Source organism: Grammomys surdaster, unplaced genomic scaffold (assembly GCF_004785775.1).
Source record: "Grammomys surdaster isolate TR1022 unplaced genomic scaffold, NIH_TR_1.0 66, whole genome shotgun sequence".
Classification (NCBI taxonomy): Eukaryota; Metazoa; Chordata; class Mammalia; order Rodentia; family Muridae; genus Grammomys; species Grammomys surdaster.
Window position 1 is genome coordinate 18,049,384 of NW_021604568.1, and position 18,923 is coordinate 18,068,306.

The 18,923-nt window shown below is 42.5% G+C and overlaps 1 pseudogene; it reads left to right on the forward strand.

The window, feature by feature from the left end:
• Nucleotides 1-148: 148 nt before the first annotated feature.
• Nucleotides 149-9,559, forward strand: LOC114626138 (annotated as a pseudogene).
• Nucleotides 9,560-18,923: the final 9,364 nt, after the last annotated feature.

Here is an 18,923-nt window from a genome sequence, read left to right on the forward strand (position 1 = left end):
GCCGCCGGCGGCCGGGGCGCGTCGTCAGGCTCGTCTGCCCGGGGAGGGAGAAGGAGGGAGGGAGAGAGGAGACAAGAGCAGGAGAGACACAGAGGGGGAGAGAGAGAGAGAGGCAGGAGAGACACACAGAGGGGAGATGTCTTGGATAATGAAGTCTGACTTCAGAAATTCACCCTCCACCGTTTACCTCATCACCCACAATCTGGGCTCTCACGTTGCTGGCAAGGCTGGAAAGAGGTTGAATGGGGCCATTGGTTGAATCACAGGTTGGTCACAACAACAAAAGCTACAAAATTGGACCACACGTGCCTCTGTGAGATTCAAGAGGAAGGCTGGGAGGGAAATCTGGAGCAGCGTGCTTTCTGGCTTGTCAGACTTGGGTGTCATGTCAGCCCTGGTGACTTGGTAACTGACATTTACCCTTGGGTTACAGTGTCCTCCTTAAAATATATTGTTACTGTGCCTAATGTGAGGCTTAGCGACAACCAGAGGACTCATTCCTTTATTTCCTCCATGCTCAGGTCTTCACCAAAGATGAGGCTCACAAATAGAACAAATGTCACAGCACTGGCATCTCACCCATAGCTAACATACGTGGAATTACCTGAATTCTGTTTCAATGGGGTGCATGAGGACCCTGAGCCTCATCAGCTACAGTCATGGGCCGCAGCGCAGGGAAGCTTCCTCTGTCTCTTATGTGTGCTGCTAACTGTAATTGAAGTGCCTTTTTTCACATGCTGACCATTCCAGTAACCCCAGGAGCAAGACACTGGATCTAAGGCATGGCCGCTACAAGAACAACCAATTTCTTCTTTTGCCTTCCAACTTTCTGTGCTGATTTGACGATTCTCTTCTTAAAACTTGTATGTATATATGGTGTGTGTCTGTGCATGTGTGTGCGTGTGTTGTGTGTGTGTGTGAATCCATTCATATATACTCAAAGACTAGACACAGTGAATCCATTCATGTATATTCAGACACATTTGGTGTCTTCCTCTATAACCCCCGCCCCTGCCGTCTCTCTCTGTAAGACAAGGTTTTACTACGTATCCCTGGCTGTTCTGGGAATTGCTATGTAGACCTGGCTGACCTTGAACATAGAGATCTTTCCTGCTTCTGTCACCAGAGTGCAGGGGATAAAGGCGTATGCTATCATGTTTTATTCGAGGCAACAGATCTCCAGTTAGCTAGACTGAATGGCCAGTAAGCTTAGGGGTTTCTCTTGCCTCCAAACCCTCTGAGCTGGGGTTACAGATGTGGAGTGTTGAACCTCACTTTTATGTGGGTACTGGGGAGCCTAACTCATGGCAAGATTTTATCCAATGAACCATTCCCTCATCCCCTCTCTTTTTTATACTTTGGAAAAGTTAGTTATAATTAGATTGATGGGAATATCTGGAATTTCTATCTATTAATTTGCTGAAAAAAAGTTCTTCCAGAATGTTCTTTCTTTTCTTTTCTTTTTTTAATCTTTTATTTATGTATCTATATGTTTATTTATTTATTTATTTATTTATTTATTTATTCTTACACTCCAGATTTGATTCCCCTTCTGGTCCACCCTCCAACTCCACATCCCATACCTCCTCCCAGCACCCTGTCTCCATAAGGATGTCCCCACAGACACCCCTACCCCTCACCCCACCAGACCTCTAAAATCCCTGGGGCCTCCAGTCTCTTCAGGGTTAGGTGCATCTTCTCTGACTGAACCCAGACCCGGCAGTCCTCTGCTGTATATGTGTTTGGGGCCTCATATCAGCAGGTGTATGCTGCCTGGTTGAGAGATGTCAGGGGTCCAGGGGACTGCGGGTCCTCCTACAGGGCTGCCCTCCTCCTCGGCTTCTTCCAGATTTTCCCTAATTCAACCACAGGGGTCAGCAGCTTCTGCCATTGGTTGGGTGCAAATATCTTCATCTGACTCTTTCAGCTGCTTGTTAGGTCTTCAGGAGGGCAGTCATGATAGGTCCCTTTTTGTGAGTGCTCCATAGCCTCAGTAATAGTGTCAGGCCTTGGGACCTCCCTTTGAGCTGGATCCCTCTTTGGGCCTGTTGCTGGACCTTCTTTTCCTCAGGCTCCTCTCCATTTCCATTCTTTCAGACAGGAACAATTCTGGGTCAGAGTTTTGACTGTGGAATGGCAACCCTATCCTTTACTTGATGCCCTGTCTTTCTGCTGGAGGTGGGTTCTACAAGTTCCCTCTCCCCACTGTAGGGCGTTTCATTTAAGGTCCCTCCCTTTGAGTCCTGAGAGCCTCTCACTTCTCGGGTCTCTGGTACATTCTGGAGGGTGCCCCCAACCTCTTACCTCCCAAAGTTGCTTGTTTCCATGTTTTCTGTTGGCCCTCAGGACTTCAGTCCTTCTCCCTTGCTCAGTGAACTGCTATGCCATTCTGGGGCCTTACTCTTCTGGGAGTTTGTTGTCTGTTGCTCTATAGTCTGCTGTCTCTCACGATCAGCCTCTTCTCTGCTGCCAGTGACCAGGGTTCTTGTAGGAGGAGCTAAAGTGGGAGGAGTAAGGAGAGGAAGAGGAAAAAGGAAGAGGAGGAGCTAGAGAGGGCAGAGTTGTAGGAGGATGGAGAGCCACTCAGGTATGGAGAGCAGTGCAGGTAACTACTTTTATTTAGGTTACCTAATTGGAAAACAACTCTTTGTATGGGCATATTGTTATTGAGCTTTACCAAACATATAAAGCCTTCGATTAATCTTTAAGCATCAGAGTCTCATTTTTTTTTACCGGGCCCGTGTGGATGGCGAGATGGTCTGGGCAATGCCCAGCCTTGCGGAGACAGTGTGGAATATTCACAGAGCCATCTCCCATGCTGGCATCTCATGGGTGGCAGGGATGGTGTTTCTGGCTGGATGGTTCTAGCTGCTGTGTGCACTTGGCCTCCAGCCAAGAAACATGGCGGCTGAGCTAGGCAGAGTCACCACAGCTTAGTAGTTGGTTTGACCAGAGGCCAATTTTAAATAATTACAATAACAGGTTCTCTCAGGGACTAAACATCCTTAAGTAGACGTAAATTCTATACTCTGAGGGAAGTTGGCTTTAAATAAACAGCAAACAAACTAAAAGCAGATTTCTTTTGAGAAACTGGAGGTGAGGAAGAAGTCATCTCCCTCTACACAGGGTAATTAGGGATTGCAGCCAGTTCTTGCACTCAGGCCTGGATCTAATGAAGTAAGCTGAATGCACCTACATAGTTGATAGCACAGGTTATTTGCCTTAGGGTTGGATCCAGTTAAACCTTACGTTCAGAATACTCCTGAGGTTGTCCAGTTGAACCCCAGTGATGCCCAATTTGTAGATGTGATTCACACAGATTCTGCCCCCATGATTCCCAACATGGGTGAGTCCCAAAACCCAACTGGCCAGATGTTGGGCATGCACTTTGCATTCATGAGAATGTCTTCAGGCATCAATAAAGTAACATAAACCTTTCCTTGCTTTTAAAAACGACTTCAGGACTAGAATGAGCCAAACTGTGGGTCACTTAGATTTCTTTCCGAATGGAGGAAAAGAAATGGCCAGATGTCAGAAGAGCGCTCTCTCAGACTTTGGACATTGATGGAATCTGAGAAGGTAAAATGTTCATGGAGACCAAGATTTTAGTAGGGCACAATAGCTGTGCTCTGTATTAAACTTGCTGACGCCACACAGCCCTCTCCTTTTACACAACAGAGGTCTCTTAAACGACATCCCTTAGATCGATTATAGGTCTCCATAGGGAACAGTAGGCATTCACAGATTGAGAAATATGGCTTATTATCAGTGGACATTTCAAGAACCTAATTCAGGGGGCTGGTGCAGTTTAACAATTAAGAGCACATACTTGCAGTTGAACTGAGTTCAGTTCCCAGCACCTATGCCAGGCAGCTCACAACCACCTTCAGAGCACAACACACACACACACACACACACACACACACACACACACACTTTAAAATATAATAAATAAAGATGTAAACATTTTAAAAGACTAATTCAGGGAACACATTACTCATCTTCATTGATGTCTTTCTCTTCTCGTTACTTTCCCACTCATTCAACAACATTCAATTATTTTAATCTTAAGTAGTGATGACCTTCAGATCACATGTCATATGGATACACTTCATAAATGGTTTCGTGCTTTGACCTCCATGAGTTCACGCCCATGAGAGAAGTCTACTCCATACCCTGTATCCTTATTTCAGTGATAATCTTAGAAAAATGAGATCTGTCACTGATGTCATGCCTAGCCTCACAGGAACTTGTGACTTTGTGGCCTGCAATCACTTCAGAAGCCACAAGTATTACATAGACAGCATTGCCAACCTGGCTGGCATTGCTGGGTTCTCTGACACCTCACACAATGATTTCATTTTTGGTAAGTAGCTGAGTTTCATTGAGAGACCTGTGTGATTCACTGTGCATGATGTCATTCCGTCAGCTTCGTACTTTTATATCCATCTTTAGACATAGAGATACACTTTAATATGAAATATTCAAGGGCTAAAGAGAATTCAGCATGAAGATACAATGTCCTGTGTTCATGGCAGACATGAGCCTTTGTTTTAAAAGTAATGTTGAATGAGTCTGCAGACATCTGAGCTGTGTTGAAGCGATGTGCTGAACATGGAAAATTTCCTTGACTCCTGTCCTTTAAAACTGTGGAGTTATGGTCAACAGACATTGTATAATGTCCCACAGTAGCTGCCATGTCTTTGAGTCTTTGTTGTGGATAGCCCCAGCCTTGTATTTTGATGCCAGTTCCACTTTCCTGGGAGGGGCTGCAGCAGAGGAGTGAGTCTGTACACAGATAACTTCTTGTGAACCTTCTGTCCAATTAAATTTGTAAAATAAAGGCTAGAGCCAGTGATTGGGCAGTAGAAGGGGAGGTGGAGAAAAAGGCTTAGGGGAGGAGAGAGGAAGAGGAAGTCGACGGAGGAGCAGGAGGAGGAAGGACAATGGAGGAAAAGCACATGGCCTGGAAAAATCGCATGTTATAAGGGATCTCATAGCTGGGGAATAGAGTAGTGGAATGGTAAATCTGCCCAATCTAGGCGTTCAGTTTATATCCATAATTATTGAGCTGTGTTTTCCTTGACTGGTCTTATTTGGGTTGGAGATTTACAGCAACAAGTCTTCATTTTGTTTATCATTTTGACACTGAGGTTGGATTCTCACATGTGTTCTAGAACGCAGCATGCCTGGTTGTTGCTGTTGTTCATAAGATTGACTTTTCTTCCCACTCTTTTTGTAAATCATCATTTCTAACCTGTGTCATTTAATAAGGAAAATTTCATGTGAGCACATCCAGAGGCAGTCACAATTACCAAGAGGTATGCCCTAGTGGGAGACTGAAATTCAGCTTTCACTATTAAATAACTGAATGACTTTAGGAAAACTTGCCACTCCCTCCAAGGTGTTTCTCCATCTGCAGATACAAATAATGATGGCGGTCTAAACGTTGTTGAGAGTGACTGTTGATGAGATGGCGTATCTTAATTACTTACCCTAAAGCAAATAATTATTACTTAGTAAATGTTAGTTATTAGGAGAATATGGCACTGTATTCACAGTACAAGTACAGGAAGAATACACAGTGACTAGAAACACCTGATGATACTCAAGGATGGAAAATAATGGTACCCAAGGATGGAGAATAATGATACCATAGGATGGAGAATAATGTGATACCCAAGATGGAGAATAATGATGCCAAAGGATGGAAAATAATGATACCCAAGGGTGGAGAATAATGATATCCAAGGATGGAGAATAATGATACCCAAGGGTGGAGAATAATAATACCCAAGGGTGGAGAATAATGATACCCAAGAACGGAGAATGGGGGACACAGATAAATGACAGCATTAGGTCTCATCTGGTTGGTGCAGGGCAGATGCAACAACATGAAGATCCCATCAGAGAGCACTTGGCCCTTTTATAAAATGGGGTCTTGGTCTCACAGATGTTTCTGCCTTGGACCCACTTCTTCAGCATCTAAGAAGTTGGTACTGGGGCAGGTCTCCCCAGGGAAGACTTGTCAGTGTGTGTTCCATACAGACAGTGACTTGGGGTACACAGTGGTCCCTTGGTGCATGGTCCCTGGGCTACTTAGGGTTCTGAGCCATATCCCTGTCTGTCTTACTGATGTTACACACCTTGGCAGTTGGAGATGAAATCTAGCACCTGCCTACTCTTCCAGCTTCAGAAATGCCCCCAGAGGCCCTCCAAATAGGCTTAGATGATGTTAAAGAAAATTGGGAGAGAAGATAGGAGGGAGGGGAGGGGAGGGGATTAGAGGGAAGGGGAAAGGAGAGGAGGGGAGTGTTGCAGGACCTTTCCTGCCCATTGAATTTATAGTGGAGCTCTGCCATTGGATAGAAAAGAGGTAGGCAGAGCTAGGAGTTGGGAGGAGGATGGAACGAGGGAGGAGAAGGAAGAGAAGGAGGAGGAGAGAGAAGATATCCGTGGATGTCCGAGTGTCTCTAGCAGTCTAAGGTAATTATTCTTATCAAGGTTAGGTAATTGAGTTAACAATTCTAATTGTGTGGGCACCTTGTATATTGAGTATTTGCTAATCTGTAAATCCATTGGATAATCTTAAGCATTAAGTGTTGGGAGCCAACTCCTAGCAAAAAGCAGCTACCATCTTTGCAGCCATCTTGGGCCATATATTTGCAGGTTGATACTTTTCCACCCTGACAAGAGACTTGTTTTTCTAGCATGATATTTTTGCAAGCAGTCGACAACAGCTGAGCACACTCTGATAACATCTTGTTTTTCTCAGACATATCCTGGACTCCTGGTTAAGCGTCTCCAGCTGCACTCCCCTGCTTGTGCTTATATACCCATAGTTGCCTTTCAATAAACTAGACTTGATCAGACAACTGTTATGTCTCCATTCTTCTCGTCTCTTGTCCCTCCATCTCCACTCTCTCCCTAGCAGACCCTGTTGACTGACCTGCAGGTTAGGTCAATTAAGAGTCTTGCTTCTACTGGGTACTGGGAATTGTTATACCTACCGCATGAGGTTGGTGGAGTTGGCCCTTGAGCCATGCTTAGAGCCATACACTCCACAGAGCTGACTGACAGAAGCAGCAGCCACACCAATGTCTCGTGGGTCCCAGACTGGCAGTCCTAGCCAGCCGGTGCCGCTTTAGTGTGGGAACGTAGAGCCGGAACATGGCGGCGGAACATGGCGGCGGCTGGCCGGGAGCTAGTGGAGCCACTTTTTCAAATACCTCCTGCTATAGGAGAGGGGAGATTTATTTTATTTGCTGCATATACTTCTGCTGCATATCCAAATAGTGAGTTGAAGAACATCTACTCCAGTAGACATCTTAGTGGATCCTTTAGAGCATGATTTCAGGGTCCTTATAGGAACTTTAGTGAGCCACAAGATTGTTTATGACTAGAAGACAAATGGACTTTACAGTGCATGAGTCTTACGTGGACCTCCTTAGCCCAAACCCTAGGTATAATCAGAATGTACTTTTCAGTAAATAGCTCCCTTTCAGCACATCAGCAAGTTCATAGCATGGCTCACACAACACAAGATGAAGTCTAGGTCATATATGGGGACATTACTGTCACCTTCCAAATGCATTTCCCACTACATAGCAGCTGTACACTCTCCCCTTAGCTTCTGACCAGGAGTCTCTATCAGCTCCATCATCTTGTCTTATTCAACTCTCCACGTGCCTCTCCTGTGGAGATGCCTCCTGTGGCGGTGTGGAGGGAGCAGGCTGCTTCTATCTCTGCAGTCTCTTGTCCCTGCAGAGGAGGACATTTTCTTCTGTCTTGTTCAGTCACCAGCTACCTAGTTAAGCTCCAACGCTAACTGCATGATTTTTCTCTGCATATCAGGGAGGTTTTTAAAATGTGACTTTGCATTCACCTCCTAAGAGAAAGCCAAGGGAACTGAGGAAGGCCTGCCTTGGGGCTGAGTAAAACCCCGAGGGAGTTATTTTCCTACCAGTCACTGACTGACACCTCCTCCTACTCTTGATTTACAGCTTTTCCAATACAGTCTTTGGAGATAGAGCTCCTGCCTCTCACGCTCTTGAGTTTTATGACAAAGATTCTGGGTTGTATCGTTTGTATAAACATGAATGTGTGAATAAATGAATGAATGAATGCATGAATGCATTCTAACAATTTTTAAGCCAGATGAATGTCTTAGGGCAAAGAGGCCAAGCTAGAGAAGCAAGGAGAAGGTAATTACATGCAGGTCAGGATGCTTCCATTGTAACAAGCCCTGTAGAATGGTTCACTATTAAGAAGAGTATCCTCATTCATCATTTGCTTGTCCTAGGACAATGCTTCCTCTGCCCGAGTGGAGGATGCCCTCAGGTGGGTTATTATGCTGACAGACAGATATTATTTGAGAACAGCAGAGTCAGCCAGAACTTTTACCTAACACTGGGGATACCAGTAATTTTGCTCGTCAGTTTCTATTTTATTTACCCTATATTCCTAATGCAAAATAGTTTCTCATGTTCACTGATAATGTGTGAAATTGGTTTCCATGTGGAAGCTTTAAATGATGCTCTCCATTATGGAAAACATTCAGTGCCACGCAAACAATGATGCAGTCTGATAGCAGAACAGAACATGAGACCTGGGCTATTAATGAAACAAAAATCGATTTCCTCATGCTTGATAGTGGAGCTAATTTTAAAGGCTTCCTCTGGTCTATCCTTTTAGTATTCAGCCATAAGCTTTGTCAAGAAGAATCCTGGGATTCTGTACCAGAAGAAAGTAATCTCTGAGAGGTGACCAGGATAGTTAGAATAGAAAGGAATCACGGAGCAGAGGCGTATTTAGGACAGTAGAACTGTGGGGGCTGGGTCTGAGGGAGAGGGTGGGAATGTTTGGTACAGGGACAGGCTGGTTTCTTTGGGTAGTGGAGGAAGGAAATTACTTCAATGGGTGTCAGTCAATAGAGTCAAGAACTCTGTAGAAACTAAAGACAAAATTACCCCAGGCTAACACTAAATGGCAAAGACTAATGGCTCATAGAAGATTGGTGCCAAGGTGACCTCCTTTAGGTTGTCTGACTTTCCAAGGCTAATACAAAACGTGATTGTAAAATTTTAAAAATAAATACAGATCACTTAGACAGAAACACGACAAAACTCTAAAACTTGGTGATCATTAAAAATGAAGCGAAATGAGCCATCTACTACTTTCTAATCCTTTTCTTAGAACACTGAACAATGAATTACCAGGTTGCTAAATTGAAAGCAAAATATATTTACTAGTACGTTGGCTTGAAAATAAAACTATATGAATTTTAGAAATTTCCATACAACCCTCAAACCCCTAAATGGAATGGCTTGTGACTGTGCTGTCAACAGGCTTGTGTATAAATATTCCAATAGACCTGATTCAGTGGGATCTAAAGTACTCTTGCTGAACTATGTCTTCTCTATGATTGTGATAATTTTGCTCTTGAAGACTGAGGTACCAGGTGTCTGTCACCTTGTCTGTACAGAAAGTCATAGGACACAATCAGGTCTCTCTGTTTGGAAATGAGGGGAGCTCTAAACACTATTTAATTTTCAAGTGAGTAGAATATCACCCTGACCTCCTTCACTGTATAATATACTGCATAAGAGTGGGCCCTTCACAACGACACACAAAAGTATCCAGAGAACACAGCTAACACACATCCAAATCAAATAAATCAAACCAGATAGAGTGGGGAAACTCATGAAAACAGCCAGAAGGAAAAGATACCACACGAGGAACACAGAGACCAATCTCACAGACAGTTCCACACAGAAGACGTGTCTCTAATATTCTGAAGAGAAAGACCATTCATGCTGGTTTTTTTTTTTCCTGTTGGTATGAAAAGAATCACTCTGGACAAAAGCAACTTAGGGAAAGAGTTGGTTTATTTGGCTTATGCTTCCACTCACAGCCCACCACTGGGGTAACTCTGGGTAGGAATCCAAGTGGGAACTTGGAGATACCTTTCTTGTTTAGCCCAAGACCACCTCCCAGGGAATGGTGTGGCCCACAATGAGCTGTACCTTCACATTCAGTTAAGACAATCCATACAAACACCTCAATAGACATATCCACTGACAAACCTGATAAAGAATTTCTCAACTGAGACTCCCCCTCCACCAGGTAATTCTAGGCTCTGTCAGGTTGACAGTTAATGCTAAGATACATAATCTCTTAACTTCGGCTCTATACTCACATAAATACTTTCCAAGGCTGAGAATGAAATGCTTTTCAAACTACCAACACTTAGTTCTTCACCAGCTAGTCAGTACTACAAGAATTGCTGCGGAGAGCCTTCAGAGGTGTTATTTCAGTAGGAAATTAAACAGAAAGGAACCATGAGTAGCAAATAAAAAGTAATTATCTTGAAAATGCATGATGTTTTAGGCATTCTTTAAGTTACATCAAAGCCATTGGATATTGAGAAATAATATTATTTGGAGGGTTTATATGATAGGCATAAGTGAAGTGTATTCTTAAATGCCATGTAGGACAGGAAAAGAGATGGAATACAGTCTTGAAGGATCCTCATCCTGTTGGTGAACTGCTGTAATATCATTTGGAGGTTTACTATGACAATTAAACATATGTGCTTTTAATTCTAAAGCAACCAGTATATCAACAAACTAGGGAGAAAGGAAGAAAAATACTTCAAAGCGTGACATGAATGTTGGAAAGAAACACAGAAGCGATGGAGCAGACACAGAATGGAAAGGCCACAGTCACTCTTGGGGTCAGGTTGGCAATTTCTTAAAAAGCCAAGCATACACCAACCTGCAATGTGGCCATGCTGCTCTCAGGCTCAGTAGCCTTTCCTCATTTGAAATGTTAAATGGAAATTCCAGAGGTGAAGATTATCGACATTTAAATTGCATGCTTTCCTGGACAGGGTAACGAAAGCTCACACTATCCCATTTCATCCCTGTTTGCAGATTGTCTGCTTTCTGGTGTAGTGATTCTGTGTACACTGCCCACTCTTGTTAGTCACTAATAGCCCTCATGGGCATCAGTGTGTCTGCTGTATCATAGGAGTTGGGGTCATGTTTTTATAGTTTTACTCACTATATAAAGCTCCAGACTACAGCTGTTACACTTTCACTAAGCACTGTGTTGCTCTATTTAACTTGATACTTTGTTGTTGATATCTTACTGTTTCCCATATATGTATGTGTATATATAATATACATATACACATACATATATGGGGCAGTGTGTGTGTGCATGTGCACCGTGGTGAAAGTGAATAACACACAGAATTCAACTCTTTCCTTCTAACATGTGGGTCCCAGAGATCAAAGTCAAGTCATCAGGCTTGACAGCAAGTGCCTGTACCCACTGAGTAATCTTCCAGCCTCTACATTTCTGCAGCAGGAACAGCATGGCCACCTCTATGTAAATGCTGGAGGCCACACAGTCGCAAAAGCATTTCCTGCTGAAGGATCTAATTTTTAAAAATTGTATGTGTATGAGTGTGGCACATATATGTGTGCATAGTGTGCATGCCTGGTGCCTGTGAAAGCCAGAAGAGAGTGTTGGATCTATTGAAATAGGAATTACACATGGCTGTGAGCTGCTGTGTGGATACTGGGAATCAAACCCTACTCCCCTGCAAGAGTATCAGATCTCTTAACTGATGAGCCATCTTGGCAGCCCTTTAATATGTGTGTGTGTGTACACACACACACACACACACACACACACACATATATGTATGTATAGTAATATATATATATATATATATATATATACACACATATATATATATATTAATTAATATATTTTATTGTTTAGCTATAATCCCTGTTAACTCTACCTGGTTGCCTTTTCTCCTCTAAATAGCCCCCTCTTCTGCTTTCTTAACAAGTATATTTCTTTGAAGAAACAATTCCAATGTTCATAATTTATTCTATGTTAACCAATGTTCAGTAGAGCTATTGAAATAAGTAAGTCTGCCTTTAAGGCAATTCCCATTGTTATCTCCATTTTAAAATGACTATATATAAGTCAATGCTACAATTCATATAAAATTTAACTGCAGCAAGCTCATTATATATGGTCAAACTACAAAATTTCAGTACATCTATACTTTTCACATATAGATATTATGTAACTTTCATTAACATTAGTTCTTAACCTTTATCCTGACATTTGCAAAGCCAACAGACCACAGGGAGCTAAATGATGAAGAGAAAAGAAGGATTTTTCTGAACATTTTTAAAAGGTCATGCACTTTATGGATGGCAGTATATTTTATTAGAAAAAATTAAACCCAAAACATCATAATATTGCTTACAGAGAAAATTCAGTTATTGCAGTTCAATGTTAAATTAAAATAAGAGCAGCGAGCTAGCAAAAGGCCGTCATAAGCTCTGTGCAGGGCTGGCATTGTGTGCCATCCTCCACTCTTGCTCAGTTGCTTTGGTTGTCTGAGTGTTCAGTAATTATTTGACGGAGCAGACAAAAGAGATCTTGCTGGTCTTTGGGGCATCCAATGGTAGCATGTCTCTCTGTCTCTCTCTGTCTCTGTCTCTATCTATCTATCTATCTATCTATCTATCTATCTATCTATCTATCTATCTATCTCTTCCTATTTGTACAACTATACAACAAACTTGGACAGGATAATTCAGTCCTTCAAAGGTCAGCGGCCGGAACCTGCAGAGTGCACTCTTCACTCAGATTCAAGAAGAGTTGTAGTGGTCTCACGCCCAGCACTGTATCCCCAGCAGTGTGACAGGAAGAAGAAACTTTATAATGCTTTCTCTCCCAGGTTCAAGTTCTGCAGTTCCAACACCATGAGGGAGGACTCCTGGTGACCCTGACTTCATATTAAAAGCTGTTGACAAGGGGGTCACTGCATCTAGGTGCTAATAGAACCCAGCAGCAAATCGATCTGTGGTTCTGATGCTTAGATCAGAATCTGCATGTGAACACTGAAGGTCCTGTTCCCCAATTGGTTCTTGATCAATCAATAAAGATACCAGCAGCCAATGGTTGGGCAGAAGAGGTGGGACTTTCAGGTTCTCACAGGCTGGCTAGGAGACACAGGAGGAGGAAAGGAGTTCACCATGCTTCGGAGGGAGAGAGAGCCACCAGCTATGTGAGATCTCAGGTGGAGTGGCCATTGGCCACTTCCCCGACTGGGCCTGGGGTAGCAGGCTGTAGCCTAGAAATGTATCTGAACTGAGGGCAGATTTAGGGTGCTGAGCAAGGAGAAGGTAACTGCAACTAAGCTGAGGGCAGACTTAGAATGTTGAGCAAGGAGTAAAGGGAAGGGCCCGCTAGCCACAGAAGACTTAGAAGAGCCCAGCCACTGTGCGGTAAGGCAGATTTAAAATGAGCTAATGTTGAGTAAGTAGGGCCATCTGTCTTGCTACATATGTTTCACACACATTTCCCTTTTATACAGAGGCCAGCTGGTGGAAGACTTTCACCCATCAGTGTAAACTGTTTCAATTTTTAAAATGCCATAGAAAAGTGATGTTTTGTATTTGTTAGTTTTCAATCATGATGGACATGGTGAAAGAGCTAAAAAAAAAAAAATCCTCAGGAAATTACTGTGCGTAAATGTCTACTACGTTTATTACATTTTTGGTAAATTACAAGATTACTCAAAATACCAACTCCTTTGCCTTACCTTTTGTGACACTAAAAGGATTTCACGCGCAGTTTGGACGGATCACAGCAGACTAGACGGTTCCACGGTTCCACCAGGGGAGGTTTATTAAGAGAGTGGGAGAGCGAGAGGAGAGGAGAGTAGAGCAGGTAGAGGCCGGCCATGACCACTTGGAGAGAGGGGGATGGGAAGGGGGGAGGGGAGACAACAACCTGCAGGCACTGGGTTGAGAGGGCAAGAGGAGGGGCCAAGCAGCCCCTTTTATAGTGGGCAGGCCTACCTGGCTGTTGCCAGGTAACTGTGGGGAGGGGCATACCTGGCTGTTGCCAGGTGACTGTGGAGGTGGAGTTTAACAGATTACTAACAGACACTATCTATACAAGTTTATTATATAATGTTTTTAAAGATTTTTGAAACTTAAGAAAGGGATTTTTTTCACTTAATAAAATGTTTAAAACTCAAAAAAAGAGAAGATGAGAGCTAATGTGTTTGTGTATTTTTCATACATGGATCCGAAGGAACTAGTGTGGTGACTGGTGACTGGTAGTGTACTCCACCTGGAGCTTAAAGCAGTTTAGAAACTACAACCCACAGATGGCATGCCACATGGAAGGCAAGAATCCACTATTAAGTTAGGAATTCTTGGATGTTATACACGCATACAAATGATATCAATCTAAGAGGAGGGGAAAATTGGTTTCTCAGCAAGCCAAGTTGACTCATGTGCCTCGGGGGGGGGGGCGCGGCCCCCGCCAGACACTACACGGGGACGAGAACAGAGGAGCACAGCCACTGCCAGAGAGAGGCTAGGAGCTCCTGCTGTGCACATACTGCTGACTGGTTCCCTGAATGCTAGGAGGACAGAAGTTAGAAACAAACTATAAAATTGTCTGTCTCCAGGCAGCAAAATATCAAAGGATAGATTTTTAAATTTTTGTTTAGCTTATTTTTAAGGATAGATGTGAGTATGATAGTAATTGTTGAAATGTTCTTAACTATACAGATATTAAGCTCCACAGAAGAGAGAAGTTAGGGGAGCGTGATACAATAAACAGAAGGAAATTTAATTAAAGTAAAATACAGAGAAACAGAAATATTGAGGCATTTGATCTTTATGAAATTAAATGGAAGGCAGGGGTTAGGAAGTGTAGCCTATCTCAGACAGTAGAAATTTAGGCCTTGAGAATTATATAAAGTGAGAGTCTGAAAATAGGCTTATACTGTAAGCAGAAGGGAATTTAAATTTACATTATATAAGTAATTTAGGCCTTGATCTCATGAAAGTCAAGGCAGGGAACAGTCAAAGCATTGTCTCACTGGTTAATATTTATTTAGATTGATTTATTGCTTTGAATTGTTTTAATTATCAAAATGAGTATGATTATGAGTTTGCTGGTTATATTAAAATTCCCCTGGGAAAGATGTCAAGCTAAACATTTAATGATTTCTGGTTACTGGACCAAGGATATGTTATTTTGGGAGAGAGATGCTGTGTTTGTGTTGGCATCAAGGGAGAGAGGGCTTTGGACCCCATCCAGAGTTATATGGATCAGATATGACAGGGGGAGACACCCTGAAGAACTAGAAAAATTCAAGAAAATCAAACAAGACAGGTAAATCGATCTGTTGATTCCTTGACGTGGGAATAGCCCAATAACTGGCTTAGACATAAAAATGTCTCTAGCCAAAACTTCAGCTAAAATGTGATAATCAATCTTATTGGATACGGAATCCCGAAGATTCTTTGTGCCCTCCTTCATATGGCATAAATGAAGACTTCTTATGTTTGGTTATTGATAAAAATTAACTCATTAAAAAGACAGTTGTCTTTCATCTGCTCAAACAAGAAGCAAAGTTCATCTTTACCTCCAGATGAGGTTGCTTATTGTGACAAGGTAGCCACTAGACAGAAATTGTTTATATCATCTGCAGACAATATACTGTCCAAGAAGGACAAACAGAGGTGGATAACTTTGCCAATATAGGGTAAGTCAGTCTTTCATATTTCTTCCTTCACAAAAGGTCTGCCAGATGTTTCTGGGCCAGAAGGCTGAATAACAGATGTTCCAGCATTATAAGAACTTAGTGGCTGTCCAGGTAGTCAGCTGTCTCTATAATTGTTTAAGTTTTAGAAATATGTTTTGTGCTTCCTAGATACACAAGCAATATATAATTTATTCTCAGATTTCTGACAGGGTTGAAGACTAGTTATAGTCTCATAACCAAACATGAGCTGTTTAGCATTGACAAAGAGTTTATAGATTGGAAGACATGGTTTTCAAATGGTGTTACGGGTGAAAATCTAAACATAATCCAGGGATGGAACTGTAATTCTTTAAGTTAGGAATGATGGTGGAATACTTTATCTAATTAACAAATATGATGGACTGGATATTAATTGTACATCTTACTTTGTAATTTAAAAAAGGCTGAACTGTTACATCCAAAAGGAAAAAAGCCCAAGCACTCCTAAAGAGGCCAAGCCCACTGGCTTGGTCCAAAATATGTTCTTCACTCAACTCAAGCAGGACTATAGGATTGCAATGAAAAGATAAAAGCTCACTCTCACCATTCCTCAGGAATCTACTCCTGCTCTTCTCTCTGCTCTGACCCATAGCCCTGGCCCTGACCGGTCTGCCCTTCTCTCTGTTTTAGAGAGATAGCCATGGTAGCTTTGGACTTCCCTAAAGGCCTCTGGCTAGTCTGTCTCTTATATCTATGAGAAAACCCTTCTTCCCACCCATTGATCTCTCAGGATCTCTCTGAGCCCTAGCTTACATGTAATAATGAAGGCAAGACAGTAATTAATGAAACAAAGATCAAGAGGACAATACTTAGAATTAAATTGGGTTTTTGAGTGGCACAACTGTATTAGACTGAAAGACCTAGGGTGTCAGACACCCATGGTCACCAAACCTGGAACAGTGCCTCTGGAATCTGTTGTCTCATTCCAGTAAGAATTAACTCGGTAAAAAGTCAACGGAGCAAGCAAAGTAGAAGCAGGCTTTATTAAAAAGTATTCCAGAAAATTGAAAATCTGAGGCAAGGTGAGAAACTGAGGGAATGTGAAGCTTCTGAGGGAGAGAGGGGAGGAACTGCTGAACTCTGTCATCCAGGGGTTTAGAAGGCCATGGTATAAACTGGGCAAAGATTGAGGTAATTGTTGTGAGATTGGTTGGTTTTCTAGACTACCATGGGTCTAGCCAGTCAGGGTTCTACATGCCCTATGTATATTCCTCTGGCCCAACCTTGTCATGGAGTGTTGAAGATACTCCCCCTGCTCCGTGGTGTCACTTCTGACCTGTTTCCTTAGTTATTGACCTGTGGGTTAGCTATGTGCCACTTGCCAGATGGGAATTCTGCCCTTCTACCTTGCAGGTTATCTATGGGATGGTCTGTGGTCTTGCTCCTAAAATAGGGAAAGGCTTTCCTAGAAGCTCTCCATTAGAATTAGCTGGGTTAGAACCAGGAATATGTAAATGAATGATAGTGTGTAGCAGGTCATATATGTCTAGGAATTTCTACTTCTAAATTTTTCAGGGTTGGGGACATATAATTCCCAGGAGGTTCTCACAGAAGCTTGTCAGCTGGGCTGCTGACCCTGTCCTTGCTTCATAGAGTTCCTGTCTTCTCTTTTCAGGTTGTCTTGAGTGCCTCACACCCAACCGCAAACTGCTCATCCCTCATCCCTAGTCCTCCCAGCCCCACTGTTTGCCCCTAACATTCCCTCCAACGCTAACACTGTTCTGACTACAGCATGTGTGAGCTTGCACTTTTCACACTGGCTCCTTTCCCCTCTACCTATGAAGACATAGCTTCTGCCTTAGAACAAAATTGGTTTTTAGAAAAGAGGTAATATTGACAAATGTTGAGAGCTTTTGGTGTCCCTTCTAGGAATTCGGCATGTGTCACTGGGCTAGGACAAGGAAGTAGGCTCAGATAAGATTGTTAGAAACAGTGACCACGGGGCTTTGTTTACTACTTTGCTGAATTACTCCCTTATGTGATCGCTTTTCTTACTACTTTATCTATTGCCTTGTGCGATCCTTTTGGTTACTACTTTGTTTACTTACTATCTTGGGTGATCTTGTTTACTGCTTCACTTGATTACTTTGTCTTTGATCTAAGAACTGACCCTATTCTTTGGATGTACCTAGAATGGTATAAAAGCAGACTGGAAAAAAACAAACCTGCTTCAGACTCAGCACTGGCTGGAGTCATGTTGTAATTTTGTCTAACTGTTTTTCTTTTTCAATCCTCACTCCCTCCCTTGAGACCCTGTTGACTGACTGAACTGGCTTGGTCAGAAAAACTTCTGGCCAAACTAATAAAAAGAAGACCCAAATCAGTAGGGTTATAGATGAAAAATGGGAAGTTGCTACAGATTCAAATGAAATCTTGAGTTTCATTAGAGAATTATGTGTGAAATTATATGTCCCCCAACCCTGAAAAATTTAGAAGTAGAAATTCCTAGACATATATGACCTGCTAGAATTAAATCAAAGAAATATAAGAAACTTGAGCAGACTCAAAATGAGCAACAGTACAGAAGCTGTAACAGTGTCCACACAAAAGAAACTCTCAAGACAAATTCACTGCTGAGTTCTACCAAACAGACTACATATACACAGCATATACCACATACACAATAAACACCATACATGCTATACCACACACTACAGACACACACTCTCACACCACACAGTAATACGTCACACACATAACACACAATACTCTCACACACCACATACCACACACACACACACACACACCACACATACCATACCACATACAGAATATATACCACACACTACAGACACACACCACACTCTCACATACCACACAGTACATACATCACACCATACATACATACCATAATATACCACACACATAACACACAATACTCTTACACACCATACACACACCACACATACCACACCACACACATAACACACATCACACACCACACTCTCACACCATATACCACACACACAATATACACCATACACACTACACACACTACTCTCACATACCACATACCACACATACAAAGACCACACACCCACACACCACTACACTCTACACATCATATACCACACACACCACAGACACACACACACACCACACTCTTCACACACCACACACCACCCACACTACACCACACACACCACATACACCACACACATAACACACAACACACCACACTCTTACCATATACCACACACACAATATACACCATACACAACACACAATACTCTCACACACCACATATCACACATACAAACACCACATACACACACCACTA